The sequence below is a fragment of the Centrocercus urophasianus genome, unplaced genomic scaffold (assembly GCF_019232065.1).
Source record: "Centrocercus urophasianus isolate 14NV4802_14NV808 unplaced genomic scaffold, USGS_Curo_1.0 seq_10, whole genome shotgun sequence".
Classification (NCBI taxonomy): domain Eukaryota; kingdom Metazoa; phylum Chordata; class Aves; order Galliformes; family Phasianidae; genus Centrocercus; species Centrocercus urophasianus.
In genome coordinates, this window is record NW_024884142.1 from 67,562,576 (window position 1) to 67,581,450 (window position 18,875).

General features: G+C 41.2%; 1 protein-coding gene across 3 annotated transcripts in view; it reads left to right on the plus strand.

The window, feature by feature from the left end:
* Nucleotides 1-10,851: 10,851 nt before the first annotated feature.
* Nucleotides 10,852-18,875, plus strand: part of CHRM3 (cholinergic receptor muscarinic 3) — a 255,730-nt gene continuing 247,706 nt past the window's right edge. For 2 of the 3 annotated variants that reach the window (XM_042819987.1, XM_042820006.1), the window contains exon 1: nt 10,858-10,931. The gene's annotated coding sequence lies outside the window, so the exon portion shown is untranslated. Of the gene's footprint in view, nt 10,932-18,875 lie in introns of all 3 variants that reach the window. The other variant, XM_042819997.1, reaches the window with a different exon arrangement.

An 18,875-nucleotide genomic window follows, 5' to 3' on the forward strand; every position in this document is an offset into this window, starting at 1 on the left:
ATCCTGGATTTACTTTCCTGAGGGCTTCATATAATGCATCCGAAAGGATCTATGCCTTCCTTTTCATAAAAATTTTGAAACACAAAATAGAAGAAAGTAAACCAGAGCAGTTAGTATAATAAACATTTGGGTCACTTTATATTAACATTGCATATCTAACAGTCTGTCTATCAATACGTACATTTGTAGTGGGTAGTTTCTTAGTTTTTAGCTGTCTATAGTCTCTACAAAAATATGCATGCTTATCAGCGTAAGTGTGTAAGTTTTAGGTCTTGGCTTCACACAGCAAAATCAAATATTTACAAAATGTGTATAATAAAATCTTCCATTTATTAGTGTGATTTATATTTAATATCATTGTGTAATAGATTCATAAAGCATCAGCATAGCCATTTGTTTGTACTTTTCAAATGCTTAGAATTTTTTGGGGGGAAAAGCGTGTGGGGAAAAAAATTATTATCAACTCTATACTCTTGCAGGGCCTTTATCTCACCAAAAAACTTTCTGAAGTTGCGAACACAACTTTAAAAACAGGTCCCCAAGGACAAAAATAAAATAGAATCATAGAATCCTTAAAATCCTTAAAGTTTGAAGGACCTCTGAAAGCCATCTAGTCCAACTCTCCTGCAGTGAACAGGGACACCACAGTAAGATCAGGTTGCCCTGGGCCTGATACAGCCTAACCCTGAAAGTCTCCATGGAAAGGGCATATACCACATCAGGGCCTCAGCACCACCACCACCATAAAAGATTTTTTCCTTATATCGAACCTAAATCTACTCTCCTGAAGTTTGAAATGCATGGTTGAAATTAAGATCAGTCACAATCAGAATGTCAAGAATAAAGCACTGTATTACAAATGCTAAGTCACAGCCAGAATCAGTGATTGAGAACCTGGTAGGAAAGCAGGGCCAACCCAGGGGAGCTCAGGTGCATGGAATACACCTGAGTGACTGGAAAGGGTGGGGCCAGGATCCACCCTTTTCCAGACCTCATTTAAGGGTTGGAAGTGGTAGTGAGGGTTTCTTTTGCTGGAGATCACTGTATACCTGAGGCCTTCTGAAGGTAAGCAGCTCTTTTCCTTCATTTCTGCAGCTGCTGCACCAGGGCTTGTTTTAATGTGTTGCAGCCAAAGACTTTATTGCCCTGCTATTATTGTGGTAGTTTCTATCCCTTTATGGCATTACAACTACAAAAGAAAAATTAGAAGTCTGACTTTGTTGTATATTATAAGATATAAGCTATGTCGCACCCTCTATTCTACCTCGCTTTTAGGTCCAAGAGCTTTTCAGATGTGTGTTTCTTAAGCTCTTATCCCAACTGATTAATATATAACATTATCTGGTGGTATGACTCAGAAGAATTTATGGGCATGAATTCTGCATTTGGATATAAATATGAGCATAGGAAACATATGAAAAATCCACAAGTGACTTGGATGGAGATAATTAGACTCATATTGATAGCTGTTTTAAAAGCTCTTGATTTATGAACCTTTTAATAGCATAATTCACACAGAATTAATTATACTGTAAATTTCAAAGAGTGGATCCTGAGCATTTATAGGCTGTTTATGTAACAATTTTTATTTAAGGCCCTCAAAGTGGATCACAAAAATGAACTTATTATAAAAATTAAAAAATCTTGCCTCCCTTCAAAACACTATTTCATCTTCTGGAAGCCCCAGCACAGAAATGAGCATTTTTTCAGGAACCATATGGGAAATAGCTTCAGCCACGTGGACCAGATTTCCAAATAGATAATTTCTACCTGAACATAAAGGTCTCAGGGAAGCAGCCACATCATTCTCCTGCACTGCTGAGCTGCAATGATTTTGCTGCAGTGATGCGCCTGACTACATGTAAGGGATTTCTGTGAGAACTTTTAAGACTTCTAATGATGATCAATCTTTATAGTCTTTAATTTTTTTGAATATCTGCAGGACAGTACTTATTGCTATCTTGTCTGTAGCATGACATACTCTACTGAAGTGGTACTGCAAAGAAATGCAGGCATTCCTGTATGGAGTGAATTGGAAAATCATGTGTTTTTCATCAGCTGTAAGAGGACTCTGAGACAGCTGGTTTATGGTATTACAAAGTATATGAAAAGCCTTGACAGGCTTTGACTCTGTGCTTGAAGAATCAGTGAAGTACTTGCCATTCTGCTGTGACTGATGAATGGGAATTCTATGGCTCAGAGAAGGTGTGGGGCTTTGAACACAGGCACTTTCACTTTTGTACAAATGGGCACTTGCTAATTTACTCCTGCTCTATTGCCTGTTTGTGGTTCATTAATGAATCTGTGTTGGTCGCAGCCTCCCAGAGATGTTTTACAACATTTCTTGAATCACAAGCAGCTGGTCTGCTTTAGGAGCACAGAGCACAACTCCAGACCTCCTCACTCTGTCCTCTTCAGTGCAGGGCCAGCCCAGGAGTCAGTGGGGGGAGTAGGAGCCAGTTCCAGAGTGGGATGGCCGCCTTCCACGGGTCTACACACTGAGAATGGGCTGCAGCATGAGATTAGCAGGAAATCAGTGCTAACATTAAATTGTGTTTTCTGAGCTTTGCCACAGTTTGATTACCTTGGTGGCACTTCCGAACTGATTCTTCTAAAAACTTTTCTTCCCAATTTCTAAGTCATTACACTTTCAAAACAGTTGTGTAGGAATTTTCGTTGTTTCTAGCAAAACTAGTAGAAAGAGAATTATTTATATAGCAAAGAGTAGCAAACACATATGTTTTGAAAAAGTCAGATCAATCATCCAAAAATATAACCTGCACTTTAAAGGTGAAGTTTTTCAGGAGCTGCACGAATTGGCAAAATGCTGATTTGCCTCTGTTGCAATCACTTCTTCCAGATCATTTGATACCCTGCAGAAGAATTTCCTCACCATATTCTGTCTAAGAACTGGACTCAATCAATCTCAATCAATTTCCATTAGTGAGAAAGCTGTCTTAAAAAAAAAAGAAAAAAAAAAAAAAAAAACTGGTTAATTCACCATAGAAGAAACACCATTTTATTTGCTTTAAGTCTGTCCAAAATGAAATTCATGCTGACTTAAGAACAAGTAACTGAGAGGCAGAATTGCTAAGGATATGTGAATGAGTGTTTTTCTCCACTCAGAGTTACTCTTTCAAAAATTAACTTTTCTGTTCTCAAAAACTGAACTAATGAACTTTTCTTTTTCCCAAGGTGTTTTCCAAAACACATTGATCTCACGGTACCAGTTCACCCATAGATGTATAGTAGGTTAACCTTGGCTGACAGATGCCTACCTAGCTAGGTAGCTACCTAGCTAGATGCCTACTCTTACTCCCTTTTCTTGACAGTCTGGAAGAAAATATTAAATGAGAAGCTCATGGCTTGATGTAAGGACTAGGAGGTCCTTAATGAATTACACTCATGGATAAAACAGTTCAAACCTGGGGAAAAATGACTTCATTTCTTGATAAATTAAGTTAGAGTTGAATGATGAGAAACAAAGAGAAAATGCAAACACTTCTCCCTTCCTTCCACCCCCCCCCCCACCCCAGCTCATTTCCGGCTTTTCTAACTTATTTCTTGTGTTCCATATAGCGCCTAGGGCTGAGGAATAAGAGCTGTTTTCTGCCACTCCATCTTTCTCACTTTTTTTCCCCCCTCTCTTCTCCAGCATGGGTCCTCTCTCTGGGCTGTGATAATTCAGGACAAATCTGCTTCACACAGGCTGCAGTATCTCTACATCAACTTGCTACGGTTTGTGGTCCATCACATGCTGAAGAGTGGATATCTGCTCTGCCAAGATGTCTCCCATGGGCAACAGGGAATCTGCTCTGGCTTCAGGAGCACCTGCTTTCTCTGCTCTGGCAGTGTGTCCTGCAGTACGCATGTCTTGCAGTTGGACTGAGGCATCAGTTGGAAGTAGGTATGTCTGGCATGGGACCACCCCTTTGCCAACACCTCACCATGTAAAGCCCCTTACATGGGGCACAGCACAGTCCAGTGGCTTTTCTGTATCTTTGCTTTGTTTGTCACAGAGCTTGGTGGAGTGTTGGAAAACTCATGTTTTGATTCTTAAAAGCATTTGAGATATGATAAAGTGTTTATAACAAGGAGCAAATGTTTAGATAGATACTCTCAAGTAACAGCTTGGTTCACAATATCTGGTTTGCAATAAATGCTTAGACAATCTATTGGAATTTTTGTAATTTATTATCAGTTAAAATAAGATTCTCGAAACTAAACCTTGCCAACCTGAGTAATCTGTAAATTTTTGAGTTTAAAATATTTTGTCTTAAATGTTAAGAAATTTATGCTGAGCAACATAATCTGCTCTGATTTTTGCCCAGCAGATTCTCTGACAACTGCAACTTTACTGTGTCACCTTTTATGTCTGATTGATAGCCCTTCTCTAAGTCAGAGTCTAAGATTAATGATCCAGATCCCTAGTGTTGGTCACCTGATTCCCAAGAAGGACTTGGATTTGAATTATGAAGGTTAAAAAAAAGAAAATATTTTTCTTGTCTTGCAATGGCTGAAAGGTCATTCATGAGCACAAGTGGTTTAAATAATTTATTGTGAGTTACTGAGACATAACAGTTACTGATCTGTCTTTCACTACAGTGATGTTGTATTTTCTTAACTGTGTTTTTTCCTTCTGCGTTAGAATTAAATATTCTGCAGTAACCAAAAATGTTTAAGTGCACTTTGTAATGATGCATCAGACCTTTGTCTTTCATAGTCTGACTAATAGAAAAGTGCCTTTATATGACTACCTTTTTAAAAAATAAATGTTCTGTTTGGGAATGGCATGCATCTATCAGATTTGAGTGCATCTTTTATTTCTGAAGTAGCCTGTGCCTACTCACTTGATTTGAGACTCCAATGCTGATCTTCTTTTTGGACTTCTGTGTTGACATTGAGAGTGTTCACTCATTAAGCTTGTCTTTATTTTGTATGCATCATTGTTTGATACATACATGCCTATTATGTCTTTTAGTAACTCTGAGAAGTTGCCTAGAAGTTAAAAATCACTCTCTTGGCTGCTGGAATTTCACAACTTTCATTATGTCTTCAAGACAACTAACAAAATCTTTTTTCCCCCATTTAACTTAAAATATTTATATAACCTGAAGACATTCTGGATCTTATTCCCTGAGAGAATATGAAAGCTTGATCTCTTGACAAGTGTACTTACCAAAATGTTTTTCCAACTTCTTATTTTTTTTTGAATGCAAGTTCTTCCTTGACTATAACTGTGAATGATTCTGGTTGCTGTGCAAAACAACCAGAACACCTTTCTTCTTCCATTTGCTTTCTTTCCTTGTCCTTTGACAGTGAGAAATGACTTTAGACAGGAGTTAAGATCTCGTCATGAGGATAAGGCCATCATGGCCTTTAGTTCAAGGAAAAAGTAGTATTAAACAATCATATAATTAAGAAGTAGCTGGAAAACAAAACCATATCAGAAAGAAAAGGAAGCATGGGATTCTACTACATGTTTGTTATGCTCCATGCTGAACCAGCCCCCACACTGGCCACTTTTTAATGATGCAGCCCATTCCTACCTGAAGCTGTCAATTCTTCTGTGTCCCTCTGAATGGTCCAGGGGTCCATGGGCTGCCACAAATTCCCATGTTTCAGCTCTGCAGCCCAGCTACTCCCTTAAGCCCCTAGAGTCTTACTCCTCCTCTGTCTTACTCAGTGTGTCCTGCCCAGGCTGAACTGGACACTCTTGGGGCTGTTCCTTCAGCAGGGCAAGAAGTGGAAGCTGAAGGTGAAGAAGCAAAGTGAAAGAATATGGGAAATCACAGCACTGAATAGAAGAAATGGGGGAAAAGGTTTTAAAAACAGAAGTGCTGCTGCTACAAAGGATGATGCTCAAGTTGTACTTCTGCTGGCTATTAAAGGGAACCATAGGAGGACTAAGGTATGTTCGTTTTCGTTATGTTATGGAATGCATCTTAATTTCTGTGCGCCTTACTGCTAAATCTGCTGTTATTATTTTAACCATTTAAAAAAAAAAAAAAGGGAATAATTATATTGAGCTGACAAAGGAGTCAAAAGGATTAATTAATTGAAATTCAAGTGTTACAAAAATCCAATAATTAAGTTACAAGTAATAAGCCTGGAACTGGAGTTCTTGTTGTAAGTAGGCTGGCTTTATGTAGACAACACACTTTTTTTCTGTTAGACTGTGTATGTATATAACTTTCAAATGTTATACTCAAAGTTACTTGAAATGTTTACCATTTCGGAAATTCCTTGTTCAACATTCTCAGAAACCGTTGTGAAATGTGAATACAAGTGTGTTCTCAAGTCTATTAAACAGTAGAAGAAGCCATAGAACTTGCCTTTTTTCTTTCAAGGCTGCTCCCTTGGTTGGCCTTAGTGATGACTGCGATCATCTGCCAATGAAGCTGTTTTGACTTTGCTTGCACAGTGAGTATGACCTGGCTTTATGGATGAGTGTACAGTTTCAATTGATTTACATCACACAAAAAAATAAATCAGATGAAACAGCGTGAGCAGATTGTGCCAGACTGACTTGATCCCTTATTTTGGACAAGATAAGTATTCTCTTGATAAGGATAACTCTGTAGATTTGATCTCTTTGGCACTCAGTAAAGCTTTTGGCGTAGTGACACATGGGGAATTGTTCACTAAGCTGAAGAGGATGAGGATTAGCAAAATAATATAAATACAGTAAGGCACAGGCCAAATGGGGGACAATGAGATGCTTTATGCTGACAGTCAGCTGGATGGATGGATGCTGCTCATGCACTTCCTCAGGGAACAGCAGCCCTTCACCCTTGGCTGAGTAGAGGGATCTGCCAGTGGGGCTCTCTGGGAGATGACACTTCGGGGCACTGCCAGGACTGACTGATGAGTGCCTGATAACCACATGAGAAGTAATTATGAGGGCATAGTAGAACATAATGTGGGAAATATGGTAAGGTAAAATGGTGTAATGCCTGCAGGGGGTAAATACAGAAATTTCTGCTATGAGCTGGGAGCTATCACCTGGAAACAGGACAAAAATTAAATCCTTTCTGGTACAATTGGGCCACAGGGTAACTGTTAGCCAGCAATGTGATGGAGCAGTGAAAATGGCGAAGCACACTAACTTACAGTTCACAGCACTCCCATCCCTTCTGAGCCCTTTATAACTGGCCGTATTTAGAACCTCATCTAAAATAGGTAATTCTACCTAGTCTGAAGGAAGCTCAATTCAGAATAAAGAGGATATGCTAAAGAATGATTGGATATGCAGAAGACCAGAGGGACAATGTAATAAAAAAGGCTAGGAGAGGATTAGGTTAGCTTTGCAGAAGGAAAGGTATGGAGGGATCATCATAAAAATCTTAAAACATCTGAGAGTGGTGAGATAGCTAAAGTCAAGGCTAGTATTGTCAGGAAAGATAAATTGATATAAAGTATTCAGAAATAAATTGAGGAGTAAAATTAGAAGTTCCTAACTGTTATAGAAATGAGTTTCTGATGTCCCAGAGGAGTAAAAAGGAAGGAGGAAAAATTAAGAAATGATGTTAATCATCTGAACTTCTGAATGAAACTAAGCAACCTAATCTAAAGTGATGAAGGAGATCTAGAGATGAGGAAGTGGTGTTGCCCAAAAAGGTCCTTCAAGGATATATTTGAGGACTGCTTAACTGAGATAACTAAACTGGCTTCCTGCTGACCTCACTCAGGTCTTAGCTGGAAGCAGAAAACCAGAGGATGACTACACTGGTTCTGTGGTCAGCAGTGGCATGAAAAGAGCGGGAGGCCAAGGATATGAAATCAGTGTTAACAGAGACTTAGCTGTAATGTATCCTTAATCCTTAATGTATAGCAAAATGTATACATGTATAATGTGTAGCAAAAAAGGCATACTGATCAGCCACTTATTCAGTTGCCCACCATCTTTCCTCACCTTTTTTGCACTGATGTTCTCTGTGAATACTTCCATGGTCAGAGTGAGTGGGTCTTGATCTCTCAGAGGCATCCCATATGTGGTCTTATGCTGGGCAGCAAGAGGAGAAAATAAGCAAGGCATTGAGAGGTGTGCAACCTCTCATGCCAGATTTACTTCTTATTCCCATAGACACCTCAAGAAAACATAGTCCAGTGACATTGCCTATTTTAAAACTTATTCTTCTAATTAGTCTTGACCTCTGTGCCTTCTTCAGAATACATTGTGAAAACCCATCTCATGCCCAGGAGCTGTTTGAACCTCTGATCCCTGCTCAGCAAAGATCTTGTTATACTCAATGAATTATTATTATTTTTTTTTTTCTGCAGAAGGTATTATTTAGAAGTGTCATTGCAGCATTTATTCCCTTACCTTAGGCTCTCCTGAACAGTTCCTTGACTCTTATGACACTTATTTCTTTATACAAGGCATTATCCAATGAGTATTTTCTAGGATTGTTGATTTTAATGTGTAAACGCTTCCTTTAAAGGTCCATTTTGCATGACTCAAGGTTAAATATATTTATTACAGAATTGAACTAGGCAACTGTGATCTGATTTATGAAGTATTGATAGGTATTTAAAAGCAATGCAAATTCAAAGGCAAGCCTTTGTGATGAATCTTAAAACAAACAAAACAAAAAACAACACAAAACGCACAGTTTTGTAAAATACATTCTGCTTCATATACATACATGATTGTTACCACGATCTCAGACACTAATGAGGCTGTTATAGACACAAACCTGTGTATTTTTGACCCTACTCTAATCATACTGTGATTTACCATCCGTGTCCTCCCACCCCATCCCCCTTCCCCTCCGGATGGTTTCTGTGTTAATACATTATCCATCTCCACCTGAGATCAGCTTAGTTATGTTGTGGATGCTTCCTACTGGTAAGCGTTTAAACAAATATAATTGCTACTATGAGAAACAAAGGGGAAATGGTGGTCAAATTATCTAAGAACATTTTCAGTAGAATAATGATTAAAAAATGAAAAACAAAAGCAAAAACAAACAAAAAAATCCATGCTATTTCCAACATAATCTGCAGAAGCAGAAACTGCAGGAGCACCCTGTGAGCTTAGGGTATATCTGTGTGCAGAGGCTCTGGGTGCAAAGGCCCCAAGGACAGCCACATTCTGAAGGGCTGTCTGGGTTGGCTCTATCAGTACTTTGAACCCCACATGATGTTACAGGGTATGGTGTGATTTTTAGATGTAAGGTGAAGGAAAAGGTGTAGACAGTAAAGTAAATGCACACAAATCTGGAGAACAGAGGGATCTTTCCATGGCAAAAATTCTAGTTTTATTTTAATTATTATTTTACTTTTAATCCCAATGATTTATTTAGGATGTTATGAATTTTTCATTGAATATAAAGCAGTACATTCACTAGGTATATGAAAAAGTAGTACCCCAAGTATGACATACCCTTTCACTGGCTCTAATTCTGACCAGTTTTGTGAGGATCCTACAGCTCATGTCCCATAAAAATCCCAGCATTGTGCGTGACAGTGCAGAGCAAGGCGACCCCATGTTTGTAACAGGGAGTGCGATGATCCTTGAGGTCCGTTCCAACCCAAGCCATTCTATGATTCCTGCAGACAATAAGATTAACAGAGTATCTGAACCTTTCCAAGCATCTGTTAGTGCTTCCTTTGTATTTTCCAGTGTGCCACTTCCTAGACTTTGGTGTTACATGTATACAAGACCTCAACAGAGGAATGTGTCCTTCTCCCTGTGCTGCGGGAATCTCGTGTTGAACAGCACTGACCATGCAAGCACTAAAGTCTAAGCTTTCTCCATGTTGAAAGATTTCAAGTTGAATTTATTCATCTTCTATGACATAAGAAACACAGAAGTTCAGGACACCTCAATCTGTGGAAATAATTCAATGCACATCTCCAGGATCTTCTAAAATGGGCAAGATTTCCCTATGTCTTTCTGGTCCAACAAGTTCAAATTACATGTGAGCATCCGTTAATGAATTATTTGTCTTACTACAAGCTTGTGACATGCTCAGATTAGCTAGAAGGGGAGAATATTTCAAGGATATATCTTGAAAGTTACCTAAAAATGGATCAGTACCATATTAAGACATGCTAAGGAGCTGTATGGTAAATGCCACATACACCATTAAGAGAAATATTGAATATGCAACGGGAAATTATTTCTTTTCCACAGAGAGGACCGCAGTCTTCAAGCAATAGTTGCTCTTCTGTTTTGGTCAAAACCAAAAGAAAGGAGAAGACACCGCAGTCTAGTGGAACGGTTCCTCCGTCTTCTCTTTTGCAGTGACCCCTTTTTACTTCACTGGCTGCTGGCAGGGGCCGGGGTCTCCGCTCGCGCGCCTCTGCTCCGCGCTGCCCCGAAGCAAATCCCTCCGGGGCGCTGCGGGCACCCGGCACCTCGCCTCCGAGCCGCAGCCCGGCGGCCACAACGCGCCCGCTGCCCACCCTCAGGACTCCGGCTGGGCGGCCTCGGGGCAGCCGCCCGGGCCGGGCTGGGGGCGGTGGGTGGAGCAGTGCCCCGTGAGGTCAGCGGCGGACGGGCCAATGAGCGGCGCGGCGCGGCGGAGCCAGGGCGCCCCTCGTGCGGCGGCTGCATGGGGAGGGCGGCGGTGGCGGCGCGGGGCGGGCCGGAGGCGGCAGCAGCGGCGGTGGTGGTAACAGCAGCAGCGGGGCTAGGGGTCCCGGTTCGCCCCCGCCCACCCGGGGGCCGAGGCTAAGGGGCGGTGTCCCGCGCGGCACAGGTGCAGCGGAGCGGGTGGGTGTAGCGCGAGGCGCGGAGCGGAGCGCCGTGCCCTGCCCCGTTGCCCTTCTCTTGGCGGCGCCCGGAGGGGGATGTGCCGGCCGCCGGGGGCGCGCCGCCCGTGGGAAGCGTGCTGCTAACGCCACCTGGGCGCCGTGGGAGCGCCCGAGGAGGAGAGGAGCGAAGCAAAGCGGGTGGTGAGGAGTCTCCGGGACCGAGGCAGGTAGGATGTGGAACGCCGCCTCCCCCGCCGGGGGGGTCTAAGCGTTCTGCTTTGGGATTTCTTCCTTCTGTACGGGATCGACCGGGCTGGTTGCGCTGCGGGGCCGCCCGGGTGAAAGTTGCTCTGTCTCAACCTACTGCCCTCCGCTGTCCTGGGGTTCGGGGCTCTGCTAGGGGCGGTGGATCGGCCCCTTCCCACGAGGCGCTGCGCTCCGGGAACGGCGAGGCGAGACGGCTGCCACCCGCGCTGCCCTTCTTTGGGCTCGCCTCTTCCGCGGGGCGCGTGCGGAGCGAGAACCGCAAGAGTACAGCGCAGCCTTCTCGTGCCGTCCTGTCCCGCGGCGGGTGCCTGCACCGCACCGCCCGGCTCGACGTGCCACCCGTTGACCGCCGGGTGTGCCGCTGCCCCGGCTGGGGCTGCCCCTACGGCTCCTTGCTCTCTGCCTGGCTCCGTGTCCGGGTGAGGGCTTTGCTGTAGCTCCGCTTCCCCCGTGGGCAGGGTGCGAGGGGCAGCGCTGCCGCCGGGTGTTGGGGCAGAGCCCGAGTGCTTGCTTAAAGCCGGAGACGACCCTGTTCTGTGCGCTATTCAAGTGTCGGGGTAGAGAAAGCCGACTGCCCTCACGTCTGTGGGGCGATAGAGCTGCTCCTGTGGGTTTCTGTATCGATTCATGGGCTGCCGGTTGCCTGGGATTACTTCTGGAAAAATGCAAATCCCAGCAAATATCTGTGCTGACCATATATAGAAATAGTCACAGGCAGAGGAACTGTAACTTCGGTATTACTGATACATGTTGACAAACTTTAAAAGAAAAAAAGAAAAAGGGGTAGGGGGGTGCAAAAAAAAATCCAGGTCTACTTGTGAGAAAGGTTTTGCTGGAGTAATGTATTTTCCCATGCTTACACACCACACTGACTAAAAGGCTCATATTTATTTATTTCATTTTAATTTATACATACGTACATACTGCAAAGTCAGTGAATGGCCTATTGATTTTCTTTCCTCTGCTGCTGTGTATATAATTTGACAGTCTGTGGCTTGCTGCCTTGTGTGGGACCGGGGCTGCAGTAGATAATGCTGCTTTGGCAGCATGGAAGCCCTGTTTGGTGGGTTTATGCATGGATGTGAGTTGGTGGTTTGTGTGGTAGCAGTTCTCTGTTGCATGGAAAAAGTACTACAGGGATTGTTAGTGTTGTGTGTCCCAAAAAGTTTTTTTGGCCCTCTTATTCTTGTCTCTTTTCAGTAGTTCTGTTATTGTCAGAAGCTTTTACATATGCAGTATTGCCTTGTAGAGGAATATGGTGATTATATTTTATAGTTCTGAATCTCACTTGAAGTAATGTGTTCTTACCTTGGTGTCATTCACCTGTTAGCAGGGTAGCTTTAGCTTTAGCAAAGAAGAATCACTTGACTTGAACTGAAGCACCACAGGCTGTTCTTTTAGGCTATTCAGATGTTGAAATCTTGCTGGATCTTAGCAGCAAAGCAGTGCAATGCTCCAGGGATAATCCAGTGTGAAATTTGTCTGAATTGCTACCAGCTGTATCAAAACAGGTTGCACATTTTCTTCTTCTCTTCTACATCTGTATGCTGCTGCCAAACCCAGAAATTGGTTTGTTTCATTCAGAAGCAAGAGAACAGAACTTATTGAAGCTGTTCTGAGCTACAAAGCCGTATCATTCTTAAGTAGATGCATTGCAACTTTCTGGAGCAGCTGATTACCTACTTTGTATCATGTATCTGGATACTGTCAAGTACAATCTACTTTAATTTATTTTACTGAGGGAAATTTAAAGTTCATCTTACTGTTGGCAATATATTAATAAATTGTAGGATGCAGGCTGTGTTCTAGAGTTGGAGTCTCAGAAGCTGATTTTCATGGTGAAAAGCAGCTGTGACTGCATGAAAGATTGCAAATTCACTCTGCTCTGTGGTGTCTGAAATTTCACTTCTAAATAGGAGTGCTAAGGATTCTGATCTCTTGGTTACTTTGTAAGCTGGGTCTGAAAAACCCGCTTACTCCTCTTATAATTCTAGAGCTATAGTTACTGCTTTTAACACTCCCCTTCTCTCCCTCTCTAAAGTCAGTGCTTGCATTTCAGTCTCAGGGCTGCAAATGATTTCAGGACCAAATCCTGAAATGCAAAAGAAAAAAAAAATCTTCTTAGAAATTTCTCTCAAATAAAACAAAATTATGGTTTTTATGTTCACGCCTTCCTTCCTCCCTCATCCCTCCTCCTAGCAGACAGAAAGCTGCATGCCTTCTTGTAGTGTCGACAATTACCATGCTTATGCGATATTATGTGACTGGAGAAGGAAGAGGAAGAGTGCAAAAGGTGCTTGATGCTGGAAGAAAGTTTAAAGTGATCTGGATGGTGGTAATTGATTTTGTTCATTATGAAATACTGGCTTCTTTGCCATGAAGAAGAGTCTGTACTCCCAACAGACAGTGCTTGAGGATGAGAAAGTATCTGTGCGGAATGTGAAGGCAAAGAAAGCTCTGCTCTGTGCATGGAAATGCATGCTTGCTGAGCTGAGTACATAATATGATAGAACAGTTTACTAATATTATTAGTATCTCTTACTGTAGTGACAGTTTCTCATTTAATAAAGACTTATAATTAGGTTTCAAAATAGGGAGCAGTATGGAGCCATATGTGAGGGAGGATACACAGTGCCACCACCGCCAGTACCTTCAGCTATTTTTAAATGCCTTTGTTTGTGCCTGTGTAACAAGTGTTTAAATACAAGCTGGAATGAAAAGGAAGATCCTGTTAACCCCGCAAGTGATCTGTTCTGCAAATTCATTCACTTTTGCTGTATCCTCCCCATCTTCACTCTGTTTCCTCTCCCAGAGCAGCTGCACGCCTGGCTGTTGGAATAGGTGAGGCTGTCACCTCCATCTGGCAGGTGAATGATTGCAAGTCAGCCACACCTCCACACAGTGACTCCATCCACCCAAAACAAAGTGCTGCAGAATGCATGGTGAAGTATATCCGTGGGAGTGCACAGTAGAAAAAAGAAATTAGTTTTAAGTTTAATCTAAGCCCTGTATACAATATTTACATTGGGAATTTGTGCTTTTTTTTTTTTTTTTTTTTTTTGTCTGTCTTTTTTGTTGTTGTTTTTGGGAGAGGATGAGTGCACGCTGTGATGCACTACTCCTTGTGTCTTGCAACACAGCCTGCATGCAAGGCTGGCTAGGAGCCTCAGCAAAGGGAGGAAAAGCCATTATCCTGAGTATAACCTGTTGAAATTGCTGTGTGTGAAACAGAGGATGAAGGATTAACCCCCTCATCTATTCTGAGTATGTGATTTCATGGTGGAGAGATCAATTAGTGTAAAGGAAGGCAGGGTTAAGTGAATTGTTTCATTAAATGTTTGCAAACTGAAGGCAAGAGCTTTACTGTGGCTGGAAGATTTTTCTGAGGGGGGAAGGGGAATCTGAAATATGTAATTTGTATTATAAATGATAAATATTCAATTACTGAAATGAGAGCTGGGGCAGTTTGGTACTTATGGAAATTAACCTCAATTGAGATAGGTACAGAGAAACATTGAGAGAACAGTTACATCGTAGATGATGGGAAAATGCTGCTGCTGATCAGTGTTCTTACCTTTCCTACTGGCTCTCGTGCTTTCCTTCTAAAGTCACCATAAACAGAAATTATTTACTTTAGAAAACTTTCATGCAACCAGATCCTGGGTTTTGCTCACTAAGGCAGCTCAGTGTGCCAAGGCAGGCCCGTGTCACTGAGCTCTGTGCCACTCGGTGTTCAATCCCTTGTCTTGTTCCTGCTGTGAGCTTGGGCCTGGCAGTGGCAGCAGTTTGTAGCAAGTCCTTGTCAGGCAATGAGTGCCATTCAGAGTGGTCAGGTTACTTTTAACAATGGATGGAGTTACGCTCAGAATAAGTGTTTCGGATTTTAATTTTTTTTAATGAGAGTGTGATGACATGCAAGGATAATCCGGTGTGTGTTGTCAGTCTGATCTTGTGCACTCCCAATATACTCCAAATGGGAGGAATGGAGAAATCATCATATGAAAGTTTATAATGTGGAGAAATTAGAGGTTTCCCTCTTTCTTCATACTCTATGAATTTATAAACAAATGGACTGGACGAGAAATATATTTTTATATAAATATTTATACATATTTCTCACTCACTTCTCATTTGTTTATATATATGTAAATATATTTACAAAACGCACACATGCATGTTTTGTGTGTGGTGTGTGTGTGTGTGTATACATAATTGCTTAGAGTCTCTGTGATAATGCTCTGGTATGCCTCACTTTTGGTAAAGAGAATAACTACTCATAGATGCTGAGATTAGATCAAAGCATTTTTTTTGTGTTTAACAATTCCTCTAGCAGTACTCATGTATGCTATTCTTCCCATTACTACCTTCCTTGCAAGCACTGCTTGTGCTGGACGTGAAGATTGAGAAGTTTGCATTGGCCCTGGAGTTCTACATCTGGCATAAAGACACCTCTTCCCTGCCGAGTCTGCAGATTGTCACAGCACAATGTTGTACCACAGCCCACTTACTCCTGCTTGTACTTTTAAACAGGAGACAGTCCCTCCAGCACCCAGGACTCCTGGCTTTTGAGAAATCTTCTTAGCATCCCTGCGTGAAGGTCAGAGGTATCATCTGTGGGAAATAACCCATGATGGTCTTGAAAGGAAAAAGAACTGTATATTATCTACAAGGATTCATAAAAATAGCTCTAAGGGGCAATCTGCCATGGGCCTTCAACTCCATCATTCCATTATAAAATAAGTATATTTATTGACTTCAGTAATTATGTGAGCTTCTAGGAGCAGAAAATACATTACTAAGGAAGTCAAGTCACTCTTAAGAAATCTTAATAAATATGTAAAGAAGCAGCAAAGCAATTTACTGCTTTAAACCTTGCATTATCAACAGTTATGTGAAGTCACACTGTTCTTTATAGGATTGAAATAAAAATTCAAGCCTAAAAACCAATGACAGATCTCTCAGAAACCTTAAATACCTCATAGAAGGTACTGCAATGATGACAACAGATAATTTGCTGAGATAATAGAAGTTTCAATGTAGAATATTAATTACTACTTTTGGTTTCATATGACCTGGAAAGCATTTATCAGTTTCAAGGCTATTACGCAGGAGTGAGAGAGCACAGGTCATTATCTTGAAGCAACACACTTGCATTCACTGAAAATGCAAAGGACATTTGCAAATGCAAAACACTGGAACAACAATGTCAAATCCATAGAGAAAAGTATTCAATTCTCTTTCTTTTCACTGGTGTAGTGGAGCTTGTCCCGCCGGATGCTATTATGTATGGATGTGTGCAAATCCTTGTGTTCTCATAGGACTTCCTGAAATACCACAGAGGCTGGGTCCAAATGGGAGCATTAAAGTAGCAACATGCTGCATGTTTTGAAGTGTAGAATATGTGCTATGCGTATAGAATTTGGTGATACAAAAGACTCGGTTTTATAGCTGTGAGCTTGATGGCGGTCACCTGCTCACATTCTTACTGCTTTCTTTTTAATCAGATGTTTTTTTTAACACTTTCATATTGCTCTAGTAAAAAATGAAGTGTATTAATTGCCACATCTTTTAACATTAATTTCTGAATCAACACAAATTATTGCTATAGCAACAAATCCTTTAGAACTTCACTGCAGACAATTAGTTGAAGAACTCAATCTCAGTATATAACAAGCACAATTGTAAGAACTATTGAAAGGAAAAAGGAACTGGCTTTCAAAAAGAGGAGCTGTAATGCTGGCACTCAAAGTTGTCATGGAAGAACAGAATTTGAAGATTTTCAGAATTATCTTTTTATTAAGCATCCCCAATTGCTGCACAAAAGTGTGTGCTTGCTTCTAACAAAATAATTACAGCACGCTGTAGAATACATCACCCCATGGAATAATCTGTGGATCTCTCTATCATTATAATGATGTTTCATTGTAAGATGCTGCTGCTTCTCTTAGGAATGACTTTTCTTCTGTCTTGACAGTGTATGTATGGGGAAACTTATAAAAACCATTTGGATTTGGTGCTCAGGGACATGATTTAGCAGAGAGTTGTTAGGGTAGTATGGTTAGGTTGTGTTTGACTCGATGATCTTTAAGGTCTGTTCCAAACTGAGTAATTCTATGATTCTACGACTACTTGGGCATTTAATGACCCAAATTTTTGAAGTCAGAACTGTATAGTGCTCTGTGTCTATTTCTTCACCAGTTAAGATGTTCTTCTCTTTTTTTGTTAGAATGAAAAAAGATTGCTATTTAATTTTTGTCTTGTGATGTCTCTTGATGATGAATAGATAAGGGAAGTTATACATATGTATGTGTAAACATACAGAGGTCAGGAGGCATGAGGGGTGTGTAATTCTCAAACAGTTGGGGAACAGCGTGTGTGTGAAAAGGTGAGTGGAATGGAATAATCTTGGACTGTGACTGGTGTTATAGTTTGTGACAAATTTTGAAAGCTTACACATTTTCAAGGGGAGCAAAGTTTCTGAGGATGATGATTGAGAGGAAGTAAGCTATGAGGGACCATAAGGATGGATGAAAGATAAGAACAAGAAAATTGTCAATTAAGGAAATGAAGGAAAGACTTAAAGCAGAACTGGTGTTTATAGGAAGAAAGCCTTATGGTAATATTCTGAGACTCATGTACGTGGAACAGAGAAAAAGGGTAAAAGAGACATAAATAGAATAATTGGATTCCAGCTACTGAAGGAAGAACTCAACTGTGGGAGGGATCCTGGGGAGGATGTGGTAGGCTCCTGGCGAGGAAGGGATTTGTATCTATGCACCTTTGCTTATCAGTGAAGTGGATGGCAGCTTCATAATAGCAATTCATTGAATGTGAAGACTGATTTTTCTGCTTATGATTAAGGCATGTCTCCTTATGCTTAGTGTCCTTGTATTCCACTATACCTTTTCTTTTTTTCCTAGCCAGACTGTTAACATTGTGAGTAATGGTAAATGACAAATGGTAAAAATGCTATTCCATGGAAGATCATATCTCAACAGTTTTCTCTCATCAGAAAAATCTCTTTGATATCGTTCCAGGCATAACATCACTGTTTTCAAGCAGTACATCTAATTTCTTGATTGCTCCTGTTTTTAATAGATTTCTCTTTTGTTATGTGAGAAATATTAGCATTCCATAACAAAAGCTACTGAAGCATTACCAAAAAACTGCAGTGAAACAATGCTATGAGTGTTTTACTTACAGGATTTTTGGGAGACAAATAATTCTTGGAATACATATGTAAAAATCTTTCTAAAATGCCTGCTACAGAAAGCATCTCCCAATAAATTGAGAATGAGGAAAGTCACTTTGTTAAAACATCTCTCAAGAAGCACTGAAGACATGAAGAATTGAAGTCATTTGTTGGGTCTGGAGACACCAAAGTAAATTCAGGGCAGAAATTTAAATCTGGTGACGACATTCAGGGTGCCGAGTTATGTTTATTTCAAGTTACTCCAGTTACAGTATTTTTTACTTTTTGTATGAAAGCTCACATTTCCTGGAAGGAGATGGCGAAGTTCACTTTCTGTTGGATATAGGGACATTGGTCTCTTTTGGAAGGCAGATGATCTCCAGACTCTGGATGTTTAAAGTTAATGAGGAAAGGTTTTGAAATAAACATTATTCCATGTGAGAGGAACAAAAAGGTCTATATATTGAAGCAGAAAGTTGGAAGGACTCACCTTCATAGAATCATAGAATCATAGAATCACCAAGGTTGGAAAAGACCTAAAAGATCACCCAGTCCAGCCGTTCACCTATTCCCAATAGCTCCTACTAAACCATGTCCCTCAACGTAACATCCAGCCTTTCCTTGAACACCCCCAGGGTCGGTGACTCCACCACCTCCCTGGGCAGTCCGTTCCAGTGCCTGACCACCCTTTCTGAAGAGTAATACTTCCTCA